Genomic DNA, 23,786 nt, shown 5'->3' with positions numbered 1-23,786 from the left:
TCGTCCCTTCCCCAGCTGCGGCGCACGATCGTCATTATTTGGAACTCTCTATCTCCGACATCCTTTAGGGGGCCTGGGGCGGGGGGAGGCGGGCGGGGGGGGGGGCAGGAGCCGCGTTGTTCTACGCCCCTGGCGTGTCCCGGCAGCCTGGCGGCTCTAAAACACTCGGAGAGAATCGCGTCTTCCCTCCCGGGCGCTGAAGATGTGGCAACGCGGTAAGCATCACAGGGGTCTCCGAGACGTCCGCTCCAGCTCGGGCACAGGGCCCCGTCCAGTGCACTTGTTTATTGTCGCGCCGCTGGTGCGAGCCAAGCTGCAGCAGACATGATGGGCCCGGGGCGAAGCGGCCGCGCGGTGGCCGATAGATGGCAGCCGAGGGCGAAGGCGTCCCTGGATTCGGGCGGCGCGAGCGGAGCCCTCCTCGGATGTCACCTCGTGGGAGACAGAGGAGTCTTGGGCCATGTGCGTAACACAAGCGTGGGACTGTGCGATCCTTGGATGGAAGAAGGGAGGAGTGGAAATAACCCCGACGGTGCCGGGCTTCTTGGTGGTCGGGGACAGACGACAGCAGCCCTGTGCTGACCGCCTGCCTTCCTCCAGCCGCTTAGCATAACGCAGCCCCTGCTCTGCCTCCTGTACTTACTCTAAAGGACCCTGGAAGAGGGAGTGGTTCATCCTAGCTGCAAACAGGGGGGGCTAATTTTTTTTTTTTTTAAGAATTGCGTTTTATAGGTATGTCTGAGCGATGCAAGGGCATGCGAACGACTTTTCAGAGAGAAGGTGAATACATTTGGTATGTACTAAAAAGCTGGAAGCCCCTAAGTAAACGCAGTATCCATAGGAAGCGAGTTTCTTGAAGAGTCACCTGCTAAACTCCACTAGCGTCATCTTTGCAGTAAGTATTCCTGCCTCTTTCCATGAAACCAGGCGCCTCCCTCCCCAGAGGGGGGGTCTTTACATTCATTCATAAGGCATATTTCCAGTGTTTGTGATATTAGCCCTGGAGTCCTTCCCAGGTATAGGAAAAAAGTTAGTCATAGTAAGTGGCCCAATGGAGGCTGAGTGCACCTGTGCCTGTTCTATGATAACTGGGTAGTTTGACCACTTAAGTATATTTATCTACTTTATTTTATGATTTAATTATGATTTATTTTTTGGAATCATTCTAAACATAACTGATATTGTCTCCTTGGTAGTACCTAGGATACTATTGTGGTTATAATGTCTTGATTAATTATAGGATTATAAAGATTCTGATATATATATATATATACAAACTATACAAACATATCTTCCCACATCCTCTCTCTGTATTGAAATTAAAAGTTCTCTAGAGGTGGTAAATATTCCAGTCTTTTGAAGTTTTGCAACATTTCTTGAAATTTCTTCTCAGTCTGTTTGGCAAATATTTTTTCAGATAATCCATACATGTGCTTGCTTCGGCAGCACATATGCTAAAATCAGGTAATCTATACATACTTTGTTTGAAAACAGTTTTATTTTGTTTCAATTCAGGGCATGTACAAGAGAGGGAGAAAAGAAGTAATCTGTAATATTGAATAATGACAATAAGACCCTATAAAAGACCTTCCTGTAAATTTAGAAACATTTGGCTGGGGAATGACAGCCACTTGCTGCAGGTACCTTATATAATAAACAGGCAACTTAAACTTCAAGTCTTGTTAGTGTCTGTTTTATTTAGTCCATAGTCTTCTACTATGATACAAATATTTTAGAAAATTTATTTTTAAAATATAATATTGCTTTTATATTTTAAGTGAATGTGTTAAGATGTAATAACTTAAAATTACATATTATTTACATTTGGAAACTTTTGGCATTTTTATCACAGTAATAATTTTCGAGGTGGACAAATTCCATAGAAGTTCTGAAAAGGTATAAAGTGGTTTAATCAATTATTGAACTTTTCAAAATAGCTATAGCTATTTTTAGTTCTTTACTTCATTACTTTCTTAAATCATCACAATTGTACTTAATTATCAGCATTTGGTTTAATTTTTGATTTTGTATTATTTTCATTTTAAAGATTTATTATCCTAATTAAAAATAAATTTTGTCATGCTAAAAGTATTGAATATATTTGCAATTATTTTAGGTGCCAGTTTTGTGAGAAACACTGACACAAAAATAGTCTAGTTTATTTCTTGTGGCCCCAATGAATATCTGATGACAACTTTCTATCATTGACTCAATCTTAAGGATTCCCTGAGAAGCCACCATTACGGCTTACCGCTAGGTGTCTCTATAAGCTGCTCGGCAGGAAAGTGAATTTTGAGAAAACCCTGTGACATGCAAAGACCAAACAGAAGAACTCAGGAGGGAAAAACATCATAGAAATAAGGAAAATCCTTGTTTTTCAGTCTTTGGACTCCTATTTGCTTTAAATATTGACTATATCCTAGAAAAGAATAAATGAATCATGTAACAGTGGTCAAACCTAAGCCAAGACTTTTAGCTACAAGAACAAGCATATCTATGTTTCAGTCCATACTAAACAATACAGTCATATGATATGTATACTTGCTTTTATACAATACTCAAATGAATGCACAGGATTACATAAACACTTTGGGAACTAGAAAATGAAACGATTGGTCAAATAGATCTCCAGAATTAAGGGCATTATACTTAATTAAACATTATTTGATTGAGTTGGTTGGATGTGAAAAGTTGGGAATCTTTGTTTAAATGTTTGTGAATATATTTGTACATATTATAATGAGCCCATGATCTACCATCATCATAAGTACGTTTCATATATGGTAATATATGTGACAATAATTAATGCAAATTATGGACATAATCTGATACTTCCCTATTAAAATTTAAATTCAAACCACAGTGAGCATAACTTATCACCTGAAATTGACCATATATTTTTGTGAATTCATATTGGAATTGTCATTTTAGTGTTTTATGGACTATTTGGAAGATTTCTTTTTTTTTTTTTTTTTTTTTGGAAGATTTCTTATACTAAATGCACCTCTTAAAATATCTCATCATATTACATTTGTGTATTGTTTCCTTAGAATATTAAAATGCCTACTCAAGAATTATAGTCCCTTATGAAATAACCTAAAAGAGATTATTCTTGGTAATCATAATGAGATTTTGTAATTACTAATCAACATTATTGAAATCTAAAGTAAGTAGAGCTTGCATTTCTTTTTGTTAGCTTAACTGGTAAGATTATAAAACATAATGCTAAATATAAATATAATTCCAGGCTCCTCCAAAATTAGCTATAAATATAAATATAATTCCACACTCCTCCAAAATTAGCTCTAACAGATTACTTTTGTGTTAGTAGTAGCTAAAAAGTCTAGACAACCCTATCTGGTAAACACATTTTTCAGATATAAATTATATTTTTATGTCTTTCAAATTTATATTATATATAAATTTAAATTTAAATTATATATAACACATATCCCTAAAATCAGAAAAGTTTCTCCTGGTGGGAAAAACACGAGTCACCATTTATGATCATTTCTCTATGTAATTGATAAGTTAAATAACAATAGTATAACTTTTTTATGGGTTTGGTACATTAAAAATTACAACAATCAAAATGATCATACAGTGATGTCTACCGAACCCAAAAGGGCTAGGTCAACTGATTAATTTCACCAAGATTATTTATTCACTTATAGACCTAGTTTGTTACTTACAATCTTAGAGATTTGCTGTCAGTGACGTAAGAGAAAGATGTGCGTAAAGTAGACAATTTTCTTCCTTGCCTCATTCAGTTCCTTGTAAATACACTCTGATAATCTTTTGACCGATTATGTATTAAAACACTCTTTTTGAAGGACCAATTGGAATTCTCTTCCTAAATTTAAGATGCATTTTTTTGACAATTATCTTTTCAGAAAGTAGCCTACAGTACCAAAATAAAATGTACAAAACTTTATGTAAGAAGATGTTCATTGTAACACATGCTTACATTTGTAAAGCTAAGAACAGCCCACATGTGTAAATGAAAAGTGGTACATCTCTATCTATACCTTGGAATACTCTTCAGCATTTAATAACAGTGTATATAAGCATATGGTTCTGTCATTATTAATAGTGTGTATAGCATCATCTGTATACACTGTTGTGGGGGAGGAGAGAATTTTTCTGGAAGGATACACAAATTCAGTCGTGACATTTGCCTTTTGGGAGAAGACTGGGGAGTCTTGAGTAGAATGAAGATTTTTCACCTTACATTCCATTTTTTATTATTTGAAAATTTCAATTTGTATGCACATTTCCATTAAAAAAATTAAAAAATAGGTACTTGAAAGATAAGGGTATTACAGATGGTCCCCAATTTATAATGGTTTGTCTTAGAATTTTCAACCATACCATGGTATTAAAGCAATACACATTTTGTAGAAACTACTTGGAATTTTGAATTTTGATCCTTTCCTGGGACAGTAAAATGTAGTATGATACTTTTTTTGCAATGCTAGTCAGCGAGGAGCAAGCCTCAGCTTCCAGTCAGCCATGTGATCATAAGCATCAACAACCCATACACTTATAATCATTCTGAACACATATAACCGTTTTTCACTTTTAGTATAGTCTTCAATAAATTACATATATTATTCAACATTTTTTATAAAATAGACTTTGTGTTAGATGATTTCGCCCAGCTGTAGGCTATTTATGTGTTGTGAGCACGTTGAAGGTAGGCTGGGCTAAGCTATGACATTTGCTAGGTTAGGTGCATTAAATGCATTTTCAACTTACAATGGGTTTATCGGGACATAACTTTGTTGTAAGTCAGGGAAAATTTGTATTTGGAAGAATGATATGAGAAGTGATGGAAAATGGAAGATTACTTTACCAGGTTAATCTCTGTCCCATAGTTCTCAGAACCATTTTTTTCTATGACACATTGCTATCCATGGAGACACTATGTTTCTAAATATATGACTAAAGTAATTAGTTAAAGTGACTTCTCTTCATAGCTTTAACATATGACATTCAATTCCAGCAGCCAATATTAACTATTAGAATAGTAATTAATAAGAGCTAGCTTTCATTTCCTTCACTGTGCAGAACCATGCTGTGTACTGGCAACATTACTTTTATTTAATACCGTGGTGAGTTGAAGGGAAAGATCAAAATGATTTTCTAGAGAAGATAAGTGATTATACTTGAAGTTGTCAGCAGCAGATCTTTTCTGCTATCGGCAGAAAGATGAGTGAGTGTGTAATTGTGGCATATTTTAAGTATACAAACTATCATCAGGCCCTGTTAGAACAAAGGCTGCTGCCATCTGGCTTATACTCACTTTAAAATATGCATATTCCACTGGAAAAGAAGCAGTTTTACTATATAGCTAGATTAGCTTTTCTATGTATCTTTCTATTAGAGCTGGGATTTGTCTCTTAATATTTATTGGTTCTTCTTTCTCACATATCTCTAGTCATTTTTAAACAAATCCAAACAGGCTTTATATATCTATATTTTCTGTATCCTTTCTGGGCTCACAAATGAAAATAATTAACCATCCTAAAACATAGTTTTATCACAGAATTTTCAGAAGAACCATTGCTTATAGGAGAATGTCTAAAGTAACAATATTTTTTCAACTTTTATCAGCTGGGATCTTTCATGCACGAGGAAACTTCCAAAGTCTCGCTATCCCCTCAAAATGAATCAGCTTCTTCCAACTCCAAAACTTTGGTTTGTACTGCCCACTCATCTAATTGGCTTTTCCCTTTTCTTCCAGCCATTGTTCTAGAGAATTCACTGTAAATCCTTTCTTCACCAAAAAAACATCTCCTTTGCTTAACCAACTTGGAAGACTTGCTTATCTGAACAGTCTCTTCCATTATCTAGCACTTGCCTAGGACAGTTTCTATTTCCTGATTAAAGTTGCTGTTTTCTTCTGGACTAGACTATCATTCCTTGTTGAGCAAAGAATTGGAGTTTGCTTCCCCTCAAAGAGTGGAAAAATGAGCTCCAAAAAAACCCACTGTACATAAGAAATTCATGTCCATTTTCAATTTCTTTTACTCAACAAATATTTATTGGGTAAATATATTGTCTTAAACCATATTATGTCTGAGATAAAATAATTTGTTGGCTCATAACAGGGTAGTTGGAGGATTTCAGGAACATTTTTACTTTCTGACCAGTCACCTTCATTCTCCAGTCAAAATAAATGGAATATAATATGTAGAAATACCATTGCTTACCTTGTGTACTTGAATAGTATTTCTTGTAGTATATATTTGCCATGCCTCTGTAGGAATGCTTTCCAATAGAACACCTTGTGATGATGAAATAACCCCTATCTGTATTGTCTAATATAATAGCCATTGGCCATGTATGGCTACTGAGCGATGGAAATGTGGCTGGCGTAACACAGGATATGCAATTTTAATTTTAAAATTTTAACTTATTTACACACATGTGGCTAGTGGTTACCATATTGGGTAGTGCAGATCTAGAGTGTAAATCCCTAGAAGGCTGAAACTGTGTGTCTTTTGCAATTTCTGGGATACTTTGAAAGTCAGTCAGTATGAACAGCTGCACTCATAAGTAATGATGGTGATTATGACATCCTCAATAAATAAGGACAATTATGATTCACATTTGGCTAGGGGCCTGATTTACATTCTGTTGAGGGTCTCTGTTCAATTCTTTTAAATTGCATTCAGTTCAAGACCTCTGCCATTCTTTTAAAGATTTCAAGGCATTTTACAGGCAGTTCAAAATTTCTTATTACATCCTTATTACAGCACTATAAAGAAGGCAAGGTAGATGATTTTATATCAATAGAATTTTATTAGAAGATAAGTGCCATTTTATGTATGATGAAGTACTCTCTAAGGTGCTTTTCTTCAGATCATACAGCAGAATGTTAGTAGAACTAGAAAAGAAAGTCCTAAATGGGTATTTTGCTTCAAGGAACTATCTAGAATAGGCTTTTTGTGCAGAGAAGTCTGTCAGTAACAAAATTGCACTTAAATTCCTACATTACACCATTTGAATACAACAGCTCTATTTTGAAGTTCAGTGGTGTTTTGTACAAGTAGAGTGGGCAGCTTTTGGAACAAGAAATTGTAATTAATGAATGTATAGAATACACATATGGCCTCTAATTTCCATGTAGATCTGATTAAGTCTCCGTTTAAATAAAGTCATATTTATATATTTGAAACAGAGGTGTAATAGCTTGGTAACCAGTCCCAGTTACAAATCTGCAATTTTTGAGATTAAATTTTGTTTGTTTTCAATCAATTTATCTAAAATATTAATAATAACATTGACCTATATTTCCGTCATTATACTTCTGTGGCCAAAATCAATATAGTTTCAAAAGAAGCATGAATTGCTTAAGAGCTTAAGTCCAAAATTCAGAGGAAGCCACCTTATCCAGAGCACTGCAGTGGCTCTCAAGAGATTTCAACTCCATTCTTGACTCTTGCTTTGCGGCAACTTTACACTTGCATTTACGAAGACAACTGTCTGGGTAGATCATATATATATCTGATATATATAGAGAGATATATTTTATATATACATAAAAGTTACTGTACTTCTCTACAATAGACCTTATGATAACCACACTGTTTAATCCAATGGTAAGTATAAAAATGTCCTTGGAAGAAAAATATAATTTTATCCAAGTTGTAGACTTTAAGTTATTCACTTTATCCTAAAATGTAGTTATTTTCATTTAAATAAATATTAATAATAGCATGCTAACTTGTGAATGGTGTACCTTTTGTGTTAAATAGATATATGATGGCTATTCTTTGTTTAATATTCCATGATGTATTTTTGTCTTGTGATTCCAAAACATTCTGTCAATCTAATGATGCTCTTAGAGTGACACTAGACTCATAGTTATTGTCATATGACATATTACAAGGTATGCTGTAATTTTAATTGTTACATATCCCAATGAACAAATAACCAATTTGGATTTGAATTACCAGTGTAAGAGGTGCATTTCATTGTACAATCAATCTGTGTCCTTAATTGCAATATTATATGGGTAGTGACTACTATGAAGACAGACTTTGATCAATGACTATACAGTCTCTTGCTCATATGTAAATACTGAAATTTATTTGTAGGTATTTTTATATTTAAAAGTTTTTCATTATAGTATTCTTATAGTAGCATTTAGAAATAATCCATTCATTAGAGAAAGGGAAGCTTAAGTTGACTTGTCCCAAAGAGTAGGAATCTATTTGACAAGGTTTTTCAATTTGTAATTTTGTTTATCAACAATAGTTAACACAAACAGCAACAAGCAATCCATACATCATTTATAATTCAGAATCAATCAACTAAAATGTATGACATGCCTACAACATACATGTAGTCATTTGCTATTTGCTAGCTGTTTTATGAGAAGGTCCTATTCTTTTATGTAATTATTACAACTTTATATTGTTTCAAGGTAATTGGTGATATTCCATTATTTCATACAAACAATACATAGCAGAAATATACTATGATATGAAGTATAGGGTCTCTCAGTATCCTTTCTTTTTAACTTAACTTTGCTAATTTAGATGTACACTTTTGGGATTTACTTTAGTTTAAAGGAAAGTGAAAATAATGTGTATCAATACTTAGTAATTAGGTTTGATGAAGATGCTTCTAAGTGATTCATCATTTCTGTAATGTCAAATCTTTTCTGAGAAAGTCAATAGTAGAAATAGTTTGAATTGCTAATATATAATACTACTCATATAAATATTATGATAAATATATCTTAAACTGATCACTAAATATATTTATAAATAGACTGTCTCCATATTGATGTACCTTAAGAATATAAAAAGACATTATTGACTATCACAATAAGTTGAATATATAAGGTACATAAAACAATAATTTTGAATATATGTAATATACTTTTTTTCTGAAATCGAAAATGTCCCTAATAGCAGGTTTTTCTATTTTCGAGTTTTTAAATGATTATTATTTTATATTTAGTAAACCAGGAGTCAAAGCAAGCATTATATACCTCCTTAAAAAAATCAATAATAGGGGTACCTGGCTGGATCAGTCGATTAAATGTCTCACTCTTGATTTAGGCTCAGGTCATGATCTCAGAGACCTGAGATCTAGCCCTTTGTCAGGCTCTGTGCTCAGCAGGAAGTCTGCTTGAGATTGCCTCCCTCTGCCCCACCCCTGCTCTCTCTCTTTTCTCTCTCCCTCTCTAAAACAAAAAATATATATATCTTTCAAAGAAAATCAATAGTGAAATACTAAAATGCTTCCCTTGAGGAGGAATCATTTCAATCCTTTCATGCAGAAGTTTAAGGATACAATCCCATAGCCCTTTGCCATATGAATTTGTTATATAGATAATCCATCGAAAGATGAATGGATAAAGAAGATGTGGTTTATGTATACAATGGAATATTACTCAGCCATTAGAAACGACAGATACCCACCATTTGCTTCGACGTGGATGGAACTGGAGGGTATTATGCTGAGTGAAATAAGCCAATCGGAAAAGGACAAACATTATATGGTCTCATTCATTTGGGGAATATAAATAATAGTGAAAGGGAATAGAGGGGAAGGGAGAAGAAATGGGTAGGAAATATCAGAAAGGGAGATAGAACATAAAGACTCCTAACTCTGGGAAACGAACTAGGGGTGGTGGAAGGGGAGGAGGGAGGGGGTGGGGGTGACTGGGTGGCAGGCACTGAGGGGGACACTTGACGGGATGAGCACTGGGTGTTATTCTGTATGTTGGCAAATTGAACACCAACAAAAAATAAATTTATTATTAAAAAAACCCAAACTGCATAACACACTTTTCTAAATTTTTCCAAAGAATACATACAATGAGATAATACCACTACTAAAATTAAGAAATTAAATGTCTTAATAATTGATAAATTTATAAAAGATTCATCATTGACTATTACTTCATCTATTTATAACTATGCTGAAATAAATGTACGTAGAAAAAAATACAAGTATCAGTCCACGTTTGGCGATTCATGACGTTTCTGACCACCTTCTCCTAATATGCACCCGGAGAGTCTGCAGCAGCACTTGAGAATGCATCTTGGAGTTCTTCCAGAAACTCTGAGTCAAAGAGCAATGTCTGCATTCACAAAGAAGCATTCACAGCTGTCAGAAGTTAAATGTCCATGAGACTCATAGTCCAGCTGCAGTCCTTCCAATACACTGACAATATCTGTGGAAACTAGAATTTGATAACTAGTTTTTCCATGGGAAAAATATCACAGAAGAATGATTAATCTTTGCCTGACTGATAATGAATAATTATGCATTCACAGTACATGAAGCATCATTGTCCTACATTACTTAGCCTGCAGTGCTTTTGCAGCTATTTTTCACTACCAGAGAAAGTACTCTCGCTGCAATAAACTGTCAATGAACTTCTTGTAGGCAAACACCTGCAGGCACCTGCTAGCAGTGGGTAAGATTCAGGATCACAGAAATTGTAGCACAAACCAAAGTCTGCAAGGGAGCACTGACTGTGTGTGGGAGCATGCATGACTAAATAAATGCATGCATGACAGGTATATTGTGTTTCCATATATGTTTAAGAAAATAAACACATTTTTCCCAGAAATATGTAATACAGTTAAACAGAGTACTAGAAAAGCAAGCTACATATGCAAATACGTTTTTCAATTTGGGATTTATTTTCAGGTGTTTTAGGACAAATGATTACTATGCTGAAAATGTTTAGCCATAACTCTCTATGCCCATATGGTGATAACAAATCATTCAGATTTTGAATTGCTTTTAAAAAAACTTAATATGATACTTTTTGAAAATACCTGAAAAATTATTGAAAAGGTTATAAATCTGTTTTGTAAGGGTTTAGGTGAGGTCCAAATGGAGGTAAGTGGACTAGCTTATCTTTGGCTAACTATTCAACTTTACAACTGAATAGAGAAACTCATTTGGAAGTGTATCAGTTTTTAAATTCTTGAGTCACTTAGAAGATCAATAGTCCCTAAATATAAATATCTGGTTTCTAAAATCTAGTGAATTATTGAAGATTTACTTCAAGGAACATTTTTAAAATCACATCTAAAAGCAAAAACAGGGATCCCTGGGTGGCGCAGTGGTTTGGCGCTTGCCTTTGGCCCAGGGCGCGATCCTGGAGACCCGGGATCGAATCCCACATCAGGCTCCCGGTGCATGGAGCCTGCTTCTCCCTCTGCCTATGTCTCTGCCTCTCTCTCTCTCTCTCTGTGACTATCATAAATAAATAAAAATTTTAAAAAAAAATTAAAAAAAAATAAATAAAAGCAAAAACAGAGGCACCTGGGTGGCTCAGTTGGTTAAGTGTCTGCCTTCGGATCAGGTCATGATCTCGGTTGGAGTCCTGGGTTAGAGCCCTGTAACTGGGCTCCCTGCTCAGCGAGGAGTCCTCTTCGCCCTGTCCCTCTGCTACTCTCCACCCAACCCCGCTTGTGCTCTCTTTCTCTCTCTCTCCCTCAAATAAATAAATAAAATCTCAAAAAATAATTAAAAGCAAAAACAATTAGAATCTTTTTTTAGGTCAGTTTTTGAGTATGTTTTTAGAATTGTGGGAATGAGAAATAATGAATAGAAATGGAAAGCTAATCACATTAAGTTTTTTAAAAGTGACAGGAAAACATGGGCTACTATCTCTTTATTTAAAGGACCTAGGCAATGTAAATGTTTTAGCCAAAGTGCACCTCTGGTTATTGGAGAATTAGGTCTCTCAATTTTCTGACTCCTGAGTGTACATCAGAAGGAAGAAAAGTGTCAGTTAATTTGATCATTAACTTATTCTGAAAAGCACAAAATAAACATAAAACACTTGTTAGCGTTCCACAAGTTCCATGCTACTTGGGCAGTATTTCATGTCATTTGTGTAAGACCTTCATTTACTGAATGAATATTAGTAAAAAAAAAATACTTGAAGAACTTCATTACACAATGTGAACGATAGATAAGCATTACATTTTATTCTTACTAAGTGTGCTCACTGGCAGAAAAGAAAATGAAGTCCAAAAGATTGGTTAATTTTATAGGGATAAAGTTGGCCTGTGATGAAGATGTCCTACAATTATAGTTCAAGCACATTAATTTATGTATGTTAGAGAATGCTCTAGGGTACTTTTATTCCTATCAGGAAGCTCATACCATACATTTCTGATACCAACTCATGTACTATCAGGACATTATGTCTTGGAAATTTTTGTGGATTTGATAACATTTTAATGGAGGACATAATTAAAATGCAGAATATTTTCCCAAAGTCATTCAGAGAGGTACTTTATATAAGGAAACTGAGCAAAAACCTGAAGTATATTTTCTTTCATTCCTTTTAAATCATTGTTTAGGAAAAAATAGGTTAAATCCTTTTAAAAATATATCCATTTAATACTTTAAAATACAGAAGTGCGTGTCCTTTTTGATTGTAATGATGCTTTTTACTGTGTGATGGATTTTTTCACACATGGTGCAGTGATTAAAAATAGAGGCTTGGATAAACATTCCTTAGGATGCCTAGTTCCATCTCTGCCTTTTAGTGACTGCTTAAAATATTGGGTAATTTCTTTGCATCAGCTGATACCTATATTTGTTATGAGGATTAAATGAGTTTATTTGCACAAAATGTTTAGCATACTTAGCACATTGTAAGCACTGAATAAGTGTTACCTATTGTTTTGTGTCATATAATTAGTTGTTACAGGTGATTTGAGTCTACTCTATAAAGCAAAGAGCTGGAGAAGGCCACAAGGGATTGCAGTAAAGTTTTTTTTTTTTTTTTTCCCAGAATAGACGTTGTTCAAGACAAGTTGAATTCATTATCAGCTGATCCTGATTAGTTATGGATTTATAGCACCATGAGCCTGCCGTAGATTAAAGTGGTTGCTGGCTTGCAGATTTTACCAACTCTTTTTGGCTACTGGAATAAGAAAATGGGAATGCTTGCCAGACAGCACTTCCTAGTGATGAATTTTGGAAAACTCATGCATGTACATTGTTCCAAAAGATCTGGAGGACAGAATAGAGGAGAAACTACGTTTTTTTTTAATCTTGAATTTACAACATAAATAATGAAAAATTCTCATAAAATTGTAAGGAAAATTAAATCAGGTTTGAATATGAAACATATTTACTACCCTAAAGAAATTATAAAGAAATTTTTATAACTGTCTTCATTATGAATAAATAATTTGGGAATATTTAAAATAAGTCTGTAGCACTATAGCAGACATGAAAGTTGCTTTTATAAACAAATATGGGACTGTCAATTTAAGTTACTAGGAATATTAATCTCTGGTGTTAATTAGTTTATAATGCATGTAGATCATTACATATGCATACTTTTAATTAATATTATTGCTCTGCTGTATAGTCTATTAAATTTTGCCAGTATGTATGCAAATATATATCAGGAATATTATGGTTTAATTGCCACTTTAAATATGTATATACATATACATACTTTTTGCTTGTATATTTTGAATGATTTCTATCATCTTCAATCATCCATGAATTTATATTTTAAGCAAACCTTATTAACTTTGAATTCTGTTATTGAATATGTTTGTTTTTTCTAAATGCCCCTATTAAAGAAATACTTTTGTTAAGGTGCAATTTTGCAGCCCAAGATTATGAACTTGAAAGTCACATATAAGAAAATAACTTGTTCCTTTTTGAAGAAAATATTTTGACTATGGGTATTTTGTTTGATTCCACAAAGATTGATTTTGGTGCATTTCACTGATATGTATTAATTTTGATATGACAGCAATCTGTATAATAACCACTCTCATAGCTGTGGAGCTGCGTCGCCTAGTTTATACACACACACATACATACACATTCATACTAGCACAGAGAGTGAGTGAAAATGATAATGTATATACTATATGTCATGTATTCACTTTTCAAATATCAGAGCATAATAAAATGCACTCACCATGAATGTCATCCTAAAACCAAGTTAAAAAAAAATTGCTGCCAATTTTAAAAGACACACGTAACATGTATGCAAATATACTCTCCATGTGTTCTCAATAATTGGTAATTTCCTTGATGGGAATTTAATATTATTAATAATAATTAATTTAATAATAATTTAAATTATTATTGTGCAGCAACTTTATTATGCTAATATTAATATCTCCCAGTAGATAGGCTATTTGTTGACTTTCACATGAAGACTGTGATCTGCTTGCTACATCTGCCCAACATTTCAAATAACAATTATTAATATATCCAAATGTTAGTTAATAGGTGCTTTTTGCTGGAAGAAAACCCAATGACTCAGATTTTACTGAATTTGGGGAGTTTAGATGCTTATAAATATTTATGTTGCTTTAATTATGTATAACAAGGTCATATGTTAGGGCAATATTCAGAAGGCACGTTTAGACACAGTTCCAAAGCCTATTTTATTTATCTCTTGCTATTTTCTCAAACCTGAGTGGAAGGATATGTGTGTTTGTTTTATTTTAATGTTTAAAATTCTATTCCCTACACACCCACCCATAATCTTACAAAATGTAGAATAACCGAGGGCTCAGAGCTTAAGCACACTTGAAAGGAGGCACTGGGAGCCACAGTAGCTGTAACTCTTGGGATCTCAGGACTCCTCCAATCATTAAGGGGACTGAAGTCAGAAGAAACCCCTTAGAAATATACAGCTACGTAAATACGGTTGGTTGACCAAGCACTGTTACTGACCACTAAAGCCATTCTATGCTAGCTTTAAAAGACTGCAGAATCCTTTAGGCCACTGCTAGACTAGTTATTTCTAGAAACCCCTTCTGGTCTGCCAAGGTGATTCTACAGTCCTCTGTGCTCTGAAGTGTCTGAATTTGCAGTGTCAAGTGTTAAGAGAGTCTGATGAATGTTCTCACAAAATAATACTCTAAAATGGAGTTTTGTTTGTTTGTTTTAAAACCCTTCTGATAGTGAGATACAAAATAAGAGCTGGGCATCTGCCAACACATGCAGACTTTATAAAGAAATTTGCACTTTAAGAGGAAGCATAGTCAGTAGGCAAATATATTATTTTAAAGAAATTGCACTCATTAGCAAAAGATAATGAAATTGAAGAGCGAAGTGATTATTAAATAAGTAAACTTGAGTAAATTCGCTAGTAAAATTTAAGAAATGCTAAAAAAATTAGTTGCTTTTAGGAAGATGAATATTTAATCTTTCTAACTTAATATTCCTGAAGTGCTGGATGCATACTAGCTAACTTAAAACAGGATGTCTGTGGAAATTTTACTTTTTGCCTCATCTGATTTTAATAGGAAACTCTTAGGCTCATCTTCAAACCCCGACAGTTCACTCTTAATCTGACTTCATTTCTTACATTTGCTTTTGAGTATAAATTATATGAGAACCTCTCTTAGCATGCAATGCCACTTGTAGATCCACACTCCCCAAATATATGTACTTCATTATTACACGCATAATTATTTCATTTCCTCAATATAAATCTTAATTGATCAGTGTCCTTCCTTATTATTTATTATTCTTCCTTATTGTTAAAATCATGTGTTATGTTAATAATACAAGCGGGTTTTATTTGTGATTGTTCATGAGAAAAATGTCATAATCTACATAATCAACGACCCATGTGCTATTTTATGTATTTTGTCTAATTGCATTCTAATTTTGTAATGAATTAAGATTGTGAAAGTTTTAGGGGCACCTGGGTGGCTCAGTCAGTTAAGTGACCATCTCTTGAGTTCACCTCAGATCATCTTAGGATCATGAAATCGAGCCCCTTGTGGGGCTCTGTGCTGGGTGGCAAGCCTGCTTAAGATTCCGCACCCCCCCCCCATGCCTCCCTTCTTCTCACTCCCTAAATAAATAAATAGAGAGATAAATAGATAAATAAATAAAATGGTGAAAGTTTTAAATTTAATATCTGTGTCTTTGATTACTACCTATATATCAGAGTCAGGTATCTTTAGATATGTTTCATCTTAGGTGATTTGATTAGATGTATACTGCCAATATTTGTTTATGGGTTTTATTTGTGCACTGAATGACAAAAAAATTTTATTCTCAACCTGAACTTATGAGTCTCTCAACTTTTAATATACTCTTTATCAAGTAACACTGCTTATGTGTGTTTACATTTTCAAAAATTAAATTTTCTAATATACTTTTTTAAAGATTTTATTTATTTACTTATGAGAGACACAGAGAGAGAGGCAGAGATACAGGCAGAAGGAGAAGCAGACTTCCTGTGGGGAGCCCCAAGCAGAACTTGGTTCTGGTACCCTGGAATCACGCCCTGAGCCAAAGGCAGAGGCTCAACCACTGAGCCACCCAGGCATCTCAATTTTCTAATATACGTAACATTTACCAGTAATTTACTAATCCCATAACATGTGTAAGGTTCTTTGTTAATTTTCAGAAGCAAATAGCATCAAGAAAGATAGTTTTTCACTTTCAGGTAAAACATGAAAAAGAAATATTGAAATGTAGTGAGTATGTACTTCTAGTTCAAATAATGCGAAAAAAGAATAATTTTGAGAAGACTGAGTTAAAAGTGAATGTGGATTCAACCACTAATCACTAAAAACATCTTTCAATAATTTATGACCCAGTGGAAGAACCAGAATATCCTGTATTTTGCCTCATGCTGCTATAAATGTAATGTAGAATAAATGCTGGGATTGGTATTTTAGGAAAGCAGAGCCCTCGCTCTTGACAGGATTAGAACCACCTAGGGTTTGATGCATAGTGAGCATCAGGAAATGTATCAATTGTTGATTATACATATACTTATAAATCAGCATTCTAGAAGGGACAGAATTTTCGCTGGCATTTTAAATTAATTTGTGATTTATTTTGCAGATTAATTTCTACTTTGTTGAAGGTACACCGAAATTATTCTCTATAATTAATTTTAAGCTGAAAGTCGTACTCAAGACCATCAGGAAGTGTTAGAAGCTATTTGTGGATGGTAGCTGAAAAGTAAAGCAGTTCAAATAAGGAGGAAGAAAAGAAATATAGGAGAGAATTCAAAGTAATTCATAGCAGATACGTCTTCTTTCTTCTTCAGTCTCTCCTGACTCTCTCACCCTCTTTCTGTCCCTCCCACTCTCCTGTCCAACCCCTCCATTTCCATCTCCATCATCTCTATCTGTGTCTCAGCAAATCTGAGATGCATGGATCGTGGCTCTTGCTTGACCTTAATAGAAGGCATCAGTGGAAGTTTTTATACAACTTTCTTACGTTAGTCACCTGACTGCTAGTGACTGTAAGACATCACTGAATGTAAAACGCACCTTCACTTCCATGGTGTAAAAATGTGAAAAAATATATATCTTAGAATTGAAAAAATTATAACTGTCTTAGTTGAATCTGGGCTATGAATCAGGCTCTGATGGAAGGCTTTCCTGTCTTTTCACATGCTTTCTTCTTTGTCTGTGCTTTCTCTCTACATGTTTATCTAGCAACTCCTCTCTTCAGATGTCCTTCAAAAGTATCATCTCCCTTGGGGAGACTTTTTCTGACCATTCCACAACATTTACATCTGCCTTTCCTTTGTTTTAAAGAAATTGAATACTTTTGTGATTGTATTTACCACAGCAGGACATAATGATTTGTTTGTCTTAGTGTTTTATTCTAACGGAAATTCCTTGAACTTTAAAATTTAATGAAGTTGGTGTCTCCAAAATCAAGTATCACATATAAGCAGCTTACAGTAAAGGCCTAATAAATGCTACCTGGCTGAGAGTCCAATAAATGAGTGGGCAAGAAATGAATGTTAGGTATTTTTGTTGTTATATCATAAAAAAAAGGAAGGCTCAGGGAGGTTGAGTGACTTGTCAAATAATGGTCAGGCCTCAAAAAAATTAAATAAAACATTTAAAAAATGGTCAGACCTCAAACCTACTTCCTCTGTATTCTAGCCCCAAAGCTCTCTCTATTGTTCAAATTAAATTATGGTGCCCCTTCTTTGCTAATTAAATGACATCAAGTGAGCACACAGCAATTATTGGCTTAGGAACAAATCATGGCAAAGAAGAAGCCATATTGAGAATTAGTGTTTTTGCAAATTAAGTCAAGCATGAATGTTGGACAATTATGGCCACAATAGCTGTGGTAATAAACTGGATACTGTATGAACAATTTTAAATGGCTAGATCTTTAGAAGTGACTCTTAGTGGATTCCATCATGGAAAGCTTATTTCAGAATAACTTTTGGGCCTACAAATCTGACAGCAAGATTTGGAACTTCTTTTAAATGGTAAACAATAATTTTAAAACAATCCTAAATGTTTGATATTACTTGATATATTCCCCATAATTTAACTTAGGTCTAATTTAAGATTTCCTTGGGTTAAAAATTTATGTAAAATTGCACAAATTTATAAGCATCTGTGTTCTCATTTTCTCTATATGTTTTTAGTTAAAATTCTTAGCTCATAGCGTGTGTCAATACCATAAAAATCTTATGATTAATATTGTATTCCTGAGCAAGCAGTAATATCTCTTTGAAAACTCTTGAGGTTTCAAACTGCATAAAAAACACATGTAAATTACTAGACAAAAAGTGAATAATTTTTCCTTCATGATAGGTTACATATAAATTATAAACATTTTCCATCATAATTATTCTTTAAGATGAACAGGTGCAATCCATGGAACTGTTTAACAATAGCCTGGCTTGTCTTTTAGGAATTAATATATATGGATCCATAATACATTTTCCAACATGAATATCATCATCTTACCATTGACATAAGCAACAATATTAATATAACATTAAAGAATGACATGACAAAACGTCTAAAAAATATAGAATGATTAGAACTCACCATTTTGGAGGTTTGGTATCTAGTATATAATTTTTAAAATTTGAATAGAGTGACTTGTCTCCAAAATTTGAAAACACTGCCACATAAAATGTGTAATCACCAGAAGAGGTAGTTGATATTAAAGGCATAGTTTTGTTTATGAATATTATATGTTGACTTCCATTTAAAAAATGTTGCATCTAAGAAGTTATATCAAGATAATGTATAAATAAAGCTGTCAATAAGTTAAATTAGAAAAAGAATTAGATGAGGTAGATTTTACTTTCCCCTGAAAAATATTTCTGAAAAATTATACCAGAATTTAAGTAATAAAAATGAAATCCAGTTTGTGTGCCTATATTAGCAAATTACAGGCCTCTTAGGAATCCATGAATTTTTGACTGAATGTGAATGAAAGAATGTAGCCTTTCTTGTTCTGGTTAAATTCAAATCTGTGATTACAATTTACATATTGAAGCTGTGGTAGTAAAGTTTCTCTGGTTATCACCTTAAAGGCAGTAAAGGATACCTTGGGATTTTCATAGGAGGTGTAAACTGAGATTGAACAGGTTAATAAAGAGAACAATAAATAAGATATGTAAAAAGTAGTGATCAATATATGGTCAATGACTTCTGAAACACCCAAAATGATGACTACTTATATAAATGGTTTATTTGTGCCAAAAGACAAGCTGTCAGTTTAGCACACATGAATCAGATTTATCATTTACTAAACTATATTGAAATTATCTTTAGGGTAAAATTCCATATACTATTTTTTATCAACCATGTTTACTTTTAATGATGTAAGTACATTTTAACACTTATTATTGAAAATTTGAACATATATTCATAACTCATGGCTTTTCATAATTTTCTTAACTTCTATAATAAATTTTTCATCTATACCCTTATCCATTCAATCCCAGATTTATATTGTGGTAAATACCATGCAACATTTCATTTCAGCCACAATATTTCAGAATGCACCTGTCAGATAAAGATTCATTTTTTAAGTATAACAATAAAATCGTTTCATGCTTTAAAATAATTCCTTAATGCTATCAAGTAAGCCAAATTCAAATTTTCCTGACTTTTTTCATAAATTTTATTGTTGTTTTCCAAGTTAAGATCCAATTAATGTTCACATATAACAATTTGTTAATATGCTTTTTAAGCATCTTTTAATCTATACGTTCCTACCCCAGCATGTTCATACATGCTGCCTCCGCCTCACCTGCCCCCCACCCCAATCTCTCTTTCTCTTTTTTCTCTTTCTCTTTCTCCTGGTTTTATTCTTGAAAAATATGTTATGAAGAATTTGTATGTTTCTCCAAATCTAGACTGTACAGACTGCTTCTATGGTGTCATTTAAAATGCTCCCTTTTCTGGGGCTCCTGGGTGGCTCAGTTGGTTAAGCATCTGACTCTTGACTTTGGCTCAGATCATGATCTCAAGGTCATGAGATGGAGCTCAGAGTAGGACTCAGTGCTGGGCATGGAGCCTGCTTAAGATTTTCTCTCTCCCTCTTCCCCTGCCCCCTGCGTCCCCCTCACTCTCTCTCTCTCTAAAACAAATTTTTAAAAATGCTCCCTGTTTCTCTATATTTTTGTAGATCAGTAGTTATATTGAGAGGGTAATGTTTGTATTTTGAAAATCCACCAATACAGTGAAGTAAAGGAAAGAAAAGTAAGACTGTAGATTTAAATATTTTTCAGATGCAAATAAGATATATAGTTTAATCAACATATTTTATAGATGACGATACTGAGATTCAAAGATATTTTAAAAGTCATAAAGCTTGTAGATAGCATAGTTTCCGATAGGATCCAAGTGTCCTAAATAGAGAAAACAGAAATGGAAATTTCAGGACATAGAAAATGACCTGCACTTGATGAAGAACAATAGGATATATTAGCAATCAAGTAGTGGTTTCAATTAGATTTTTGTCTTCCTTACTTTTTATATACTATGTAAAGTTAGGCAAGTTGTTAGTTTCCTGAGCCATAGCAGACATCAGAATACTTACAACATTTTTTTTCATAGCAAAAATATGGAGATACAAATATTTAGCCAAACAAGGTTTAATTGGGTATTAAAGGATGCAGCAAATTCATCTGGACTATAGGTGCCTAGATGGAATGTAACCCCTGTCCTTTAGACATGCAGCCTTGGGGGTATCTAAACTGGCAGAAGCCCGAAGACCTTCTTCAGTGGGTTTTCCTTAGAGGCCAGGAACACAGGATTGTTAGGTTGTGAGCTGTGTGAGGGGGAAGGCTGCTACCTATAGCTCCAGGTACAGGTTTTGTTTCTGTCATTCTGCCTCTGCTAATGTATTTATAAAAGGAAATCATGTGTGCTAAGTATTGTCACCTAATGATTGACTTGTCACTTAACGGTGATAGATTTTCACCTTGTAGGTTTCCTACTGAAATGAGGAAATATCTTAGCTGAATAATCATTCAGAAAGTTGGCCATCCTCAGATATCCCCATGGATATGAAAATACCCCCATGGAACCATGTTTTTCTCCTTTATCAATGCAGAGGCATACAAACTGAAAACATCTGCAGCCTCTAGTTCTGATGACACTTGTGCTTTCTGACCAAGTGAAAAATACATGCCAGTGTTATGGGACACAAAATAAAAAAGTCAAGGACCATTGCTGTAAAGGTGAACACTGGAATTTGAAAGGTCAAAAAGTCCATGCTTCCAGATATTTTCCCCGAACAACTTAGAATGTAAGACTAAAAATGTCAATGATTTATGTTAGTGTTGCTTCCAAAAACAAACAAACCCTGTTAAAAGTATAAATATTCACTTAAAGCTCCTTGTCATTGTTTGTATCACAATGACATTATAGGGAATTTCATATTGATAAGATATTATAGTTTTGACCCCTGGGGACCCAGAAAGTAAAAAAAAAAAAAATGACTGAAAAATGAGATAGTCTTATAGCCTGAGTTCTCCCTGTTGACATGAGAGATGTTCAGGTAATTGGATGGTATGGGGTGTTGTATAAGCTGGCTTAGATACAGCTTGTAAATGGCTGACAAAAGTTTATTATAAAGACAAGGCAAATGGGTAATTTTCATCAAATTTGCTTCCTTCATATATCACTTTTATCTAAATCCAGGCTTTACCTTTCTAGGATCCCTTTAGTTAATCAGAGCTGACTTCATTGACAGCTTGCTCTGGTTAATTACTGAAGTGTTTTAACTGAATACCCCAAGGAATTGATGTACTCAACCACCACTTCAAGGCTCAGAACATGAGAAATCTTGGCAGAATGCTGGAGACAGTTTATCAATATCTAAAGTATTTATTATTTTAAAAACCTACACAGAGTCTATAGATACATGGGTAATGATACTACAGTGTTTAAACAATATGGTTTAACTGAGGAATTCTTAAAAAAACTGAAAATCATTCTCTTGCTAATACTAAGGCCATGTACTTTGCCGTGTACTTTGATTAACTATTAACATATGCCTTTTACAAGATAAAACTCAAGTGATATTTCATACAGCAATTCTTAGAATTTTATATTAGTTTTAAAATTTTCTTTATTCTGGGCAGCTAGGTAGCTCAGCGGTTTAGCACTGCCTTCAGCCCAGGGCATGATCCTGGAGACCCGGGATGAAGTCCCACATCAGGCTCCCTGCATGGAGCTAGCTTCTCCCTCTGCCTGTGTCTCTGCCTCTCTCTGTCTCTGTCTCTGTCTCTCATGATAAATAAATAAAATCTTAAAAATATATATACTTTATTTTTTTTCTTTATTCTTTTTAAAGATTTATTTATTTGAGAGAGAAAGACAGAGAGAGAGGGAGCAGGAGTGGGGGGAGGGGTAGAGAGAGAATGCCAAGCAGACTCCTCGCTGAGTGTGATGACTGAAATGTGGCTGGATCTCACAACCTATGAGATTGTGACCTGAGGTGAAACCAAGAGTGGAACACTTAACTAAGCCACCGAAGCACCCCAATAATTCTTAGAACTTTAATATTATACATAGACTTTATTTTTATTTATTTTTAATTATTATTATTATTTTTTTAGCTAGTTAATGTATTGAAGAAAACTTGAACTTACTATTAGCCTTCAGGAGAAAATGGGTTACACTTGGCTTAGTTAGTCACCTTTGTAATGTACTTCTTCTTTTCCTTTTTTTTTTTTTTTGTAATGTACTTCTTTTGTAAAAACTGTTAAACATGATTTTTACTCCCTGAAACCGAAGTGTTCTTTAAAATTAACAGAAATAATTGGAGAACAATATGAGGTAATGTTACTGTAAAATATAAATTTCTTTTACTATATTTAATACCTTTGATTTGTGATGTCTTTGGGAATCATTATACTACTCAAAATGGGGATCCACTGGTTTGTACTTAACATTTTCAGCTCTTAAGACCATCATTGTAAGTGTTGTAGAGTTACTACCTATATTATGTCTGGTGGGGAAAATCATTCAAGTTACATTTTCCAAGTCTTTTCCTGTATCCATCATTTAATAAGCCACACTGTGACATTTGACTTATTTTCAGAGAGGGAGGCCATCAGAGTTGCAAAGGGAGTGGAGGAGGGATGCTTCTTTCCCCTGCCATCTAAAGGGAGAAGAGCTAGGCTGCAGAGGTGGCACTGCCTCTTGAGTAGTGTCACTCAGAAGTAGATTGGGTAATAAACGCCTGATTTTTTTTTTTAACTTCAAACTAAGGGAAAATTGAAGCAAAAATCATGACCATGCCACAATATTCAAACCAAAACATGTCAAAATGGAGTACTATCAATGGGTTACAGCATGGTGGATAAATTAATTTTTGCTTTGCTACTTAAAATTTATCTGTCTTGGGGCACCTAGGTGGGTCAGTGGTTGAGTTTGGCTCAGGTCATGATCCCAGGGTCATGGGATCCAGTCCCATATCAGTACTCCCACAGGAAGCCTGCTTCTCCCTCTGCCTATGTCTCTGCCTCTCTCTGTGTTTCTCATGAATAAACA

At 34.2% G+C, this 23,786-nt stretch overlaps 1 long non-coding RNA gene across 2 annotated transcripts in view; it reads left to right on the top strand.

Moving 5' to 3' along the window:
• The first annotated feature begins 81 nt into the window (after positions 1 to 81).
• The window catches only part of LOC112923769 (uncharacterized), a 127,545-nt gene continuing 103,840 nt past the window's right edge, over positions 82 to 23,786 (top strand). For both annotated transcript variants that reach the window (XR_012002019.1, XR_012002020.1), the window contains exon 1: positions 82 to 895. This is a non-coding gene — a long non-coding RNA (uncharacterized lncRNA). The remainder of the gene's footprint in view (positions 896 to 23,786) is intronic.

This window comes from Vulpes vulpes, chromosome 6 (assembly GCF_048418805.1).
Source record: "Vulpes vulpes isolate BD-2025 chromosome 6, VulVul3, whole genome shotgun sequence".
Taxonomy (NCBI): Eukaryota; Metazoa; Chordata; class Mammalia; order Carnivora; family Canidae; genus Vulpes; species Vulpes vulpes.
This window is presented reverse-complemented; position numbering and strand designations above follow the sequence as displayed.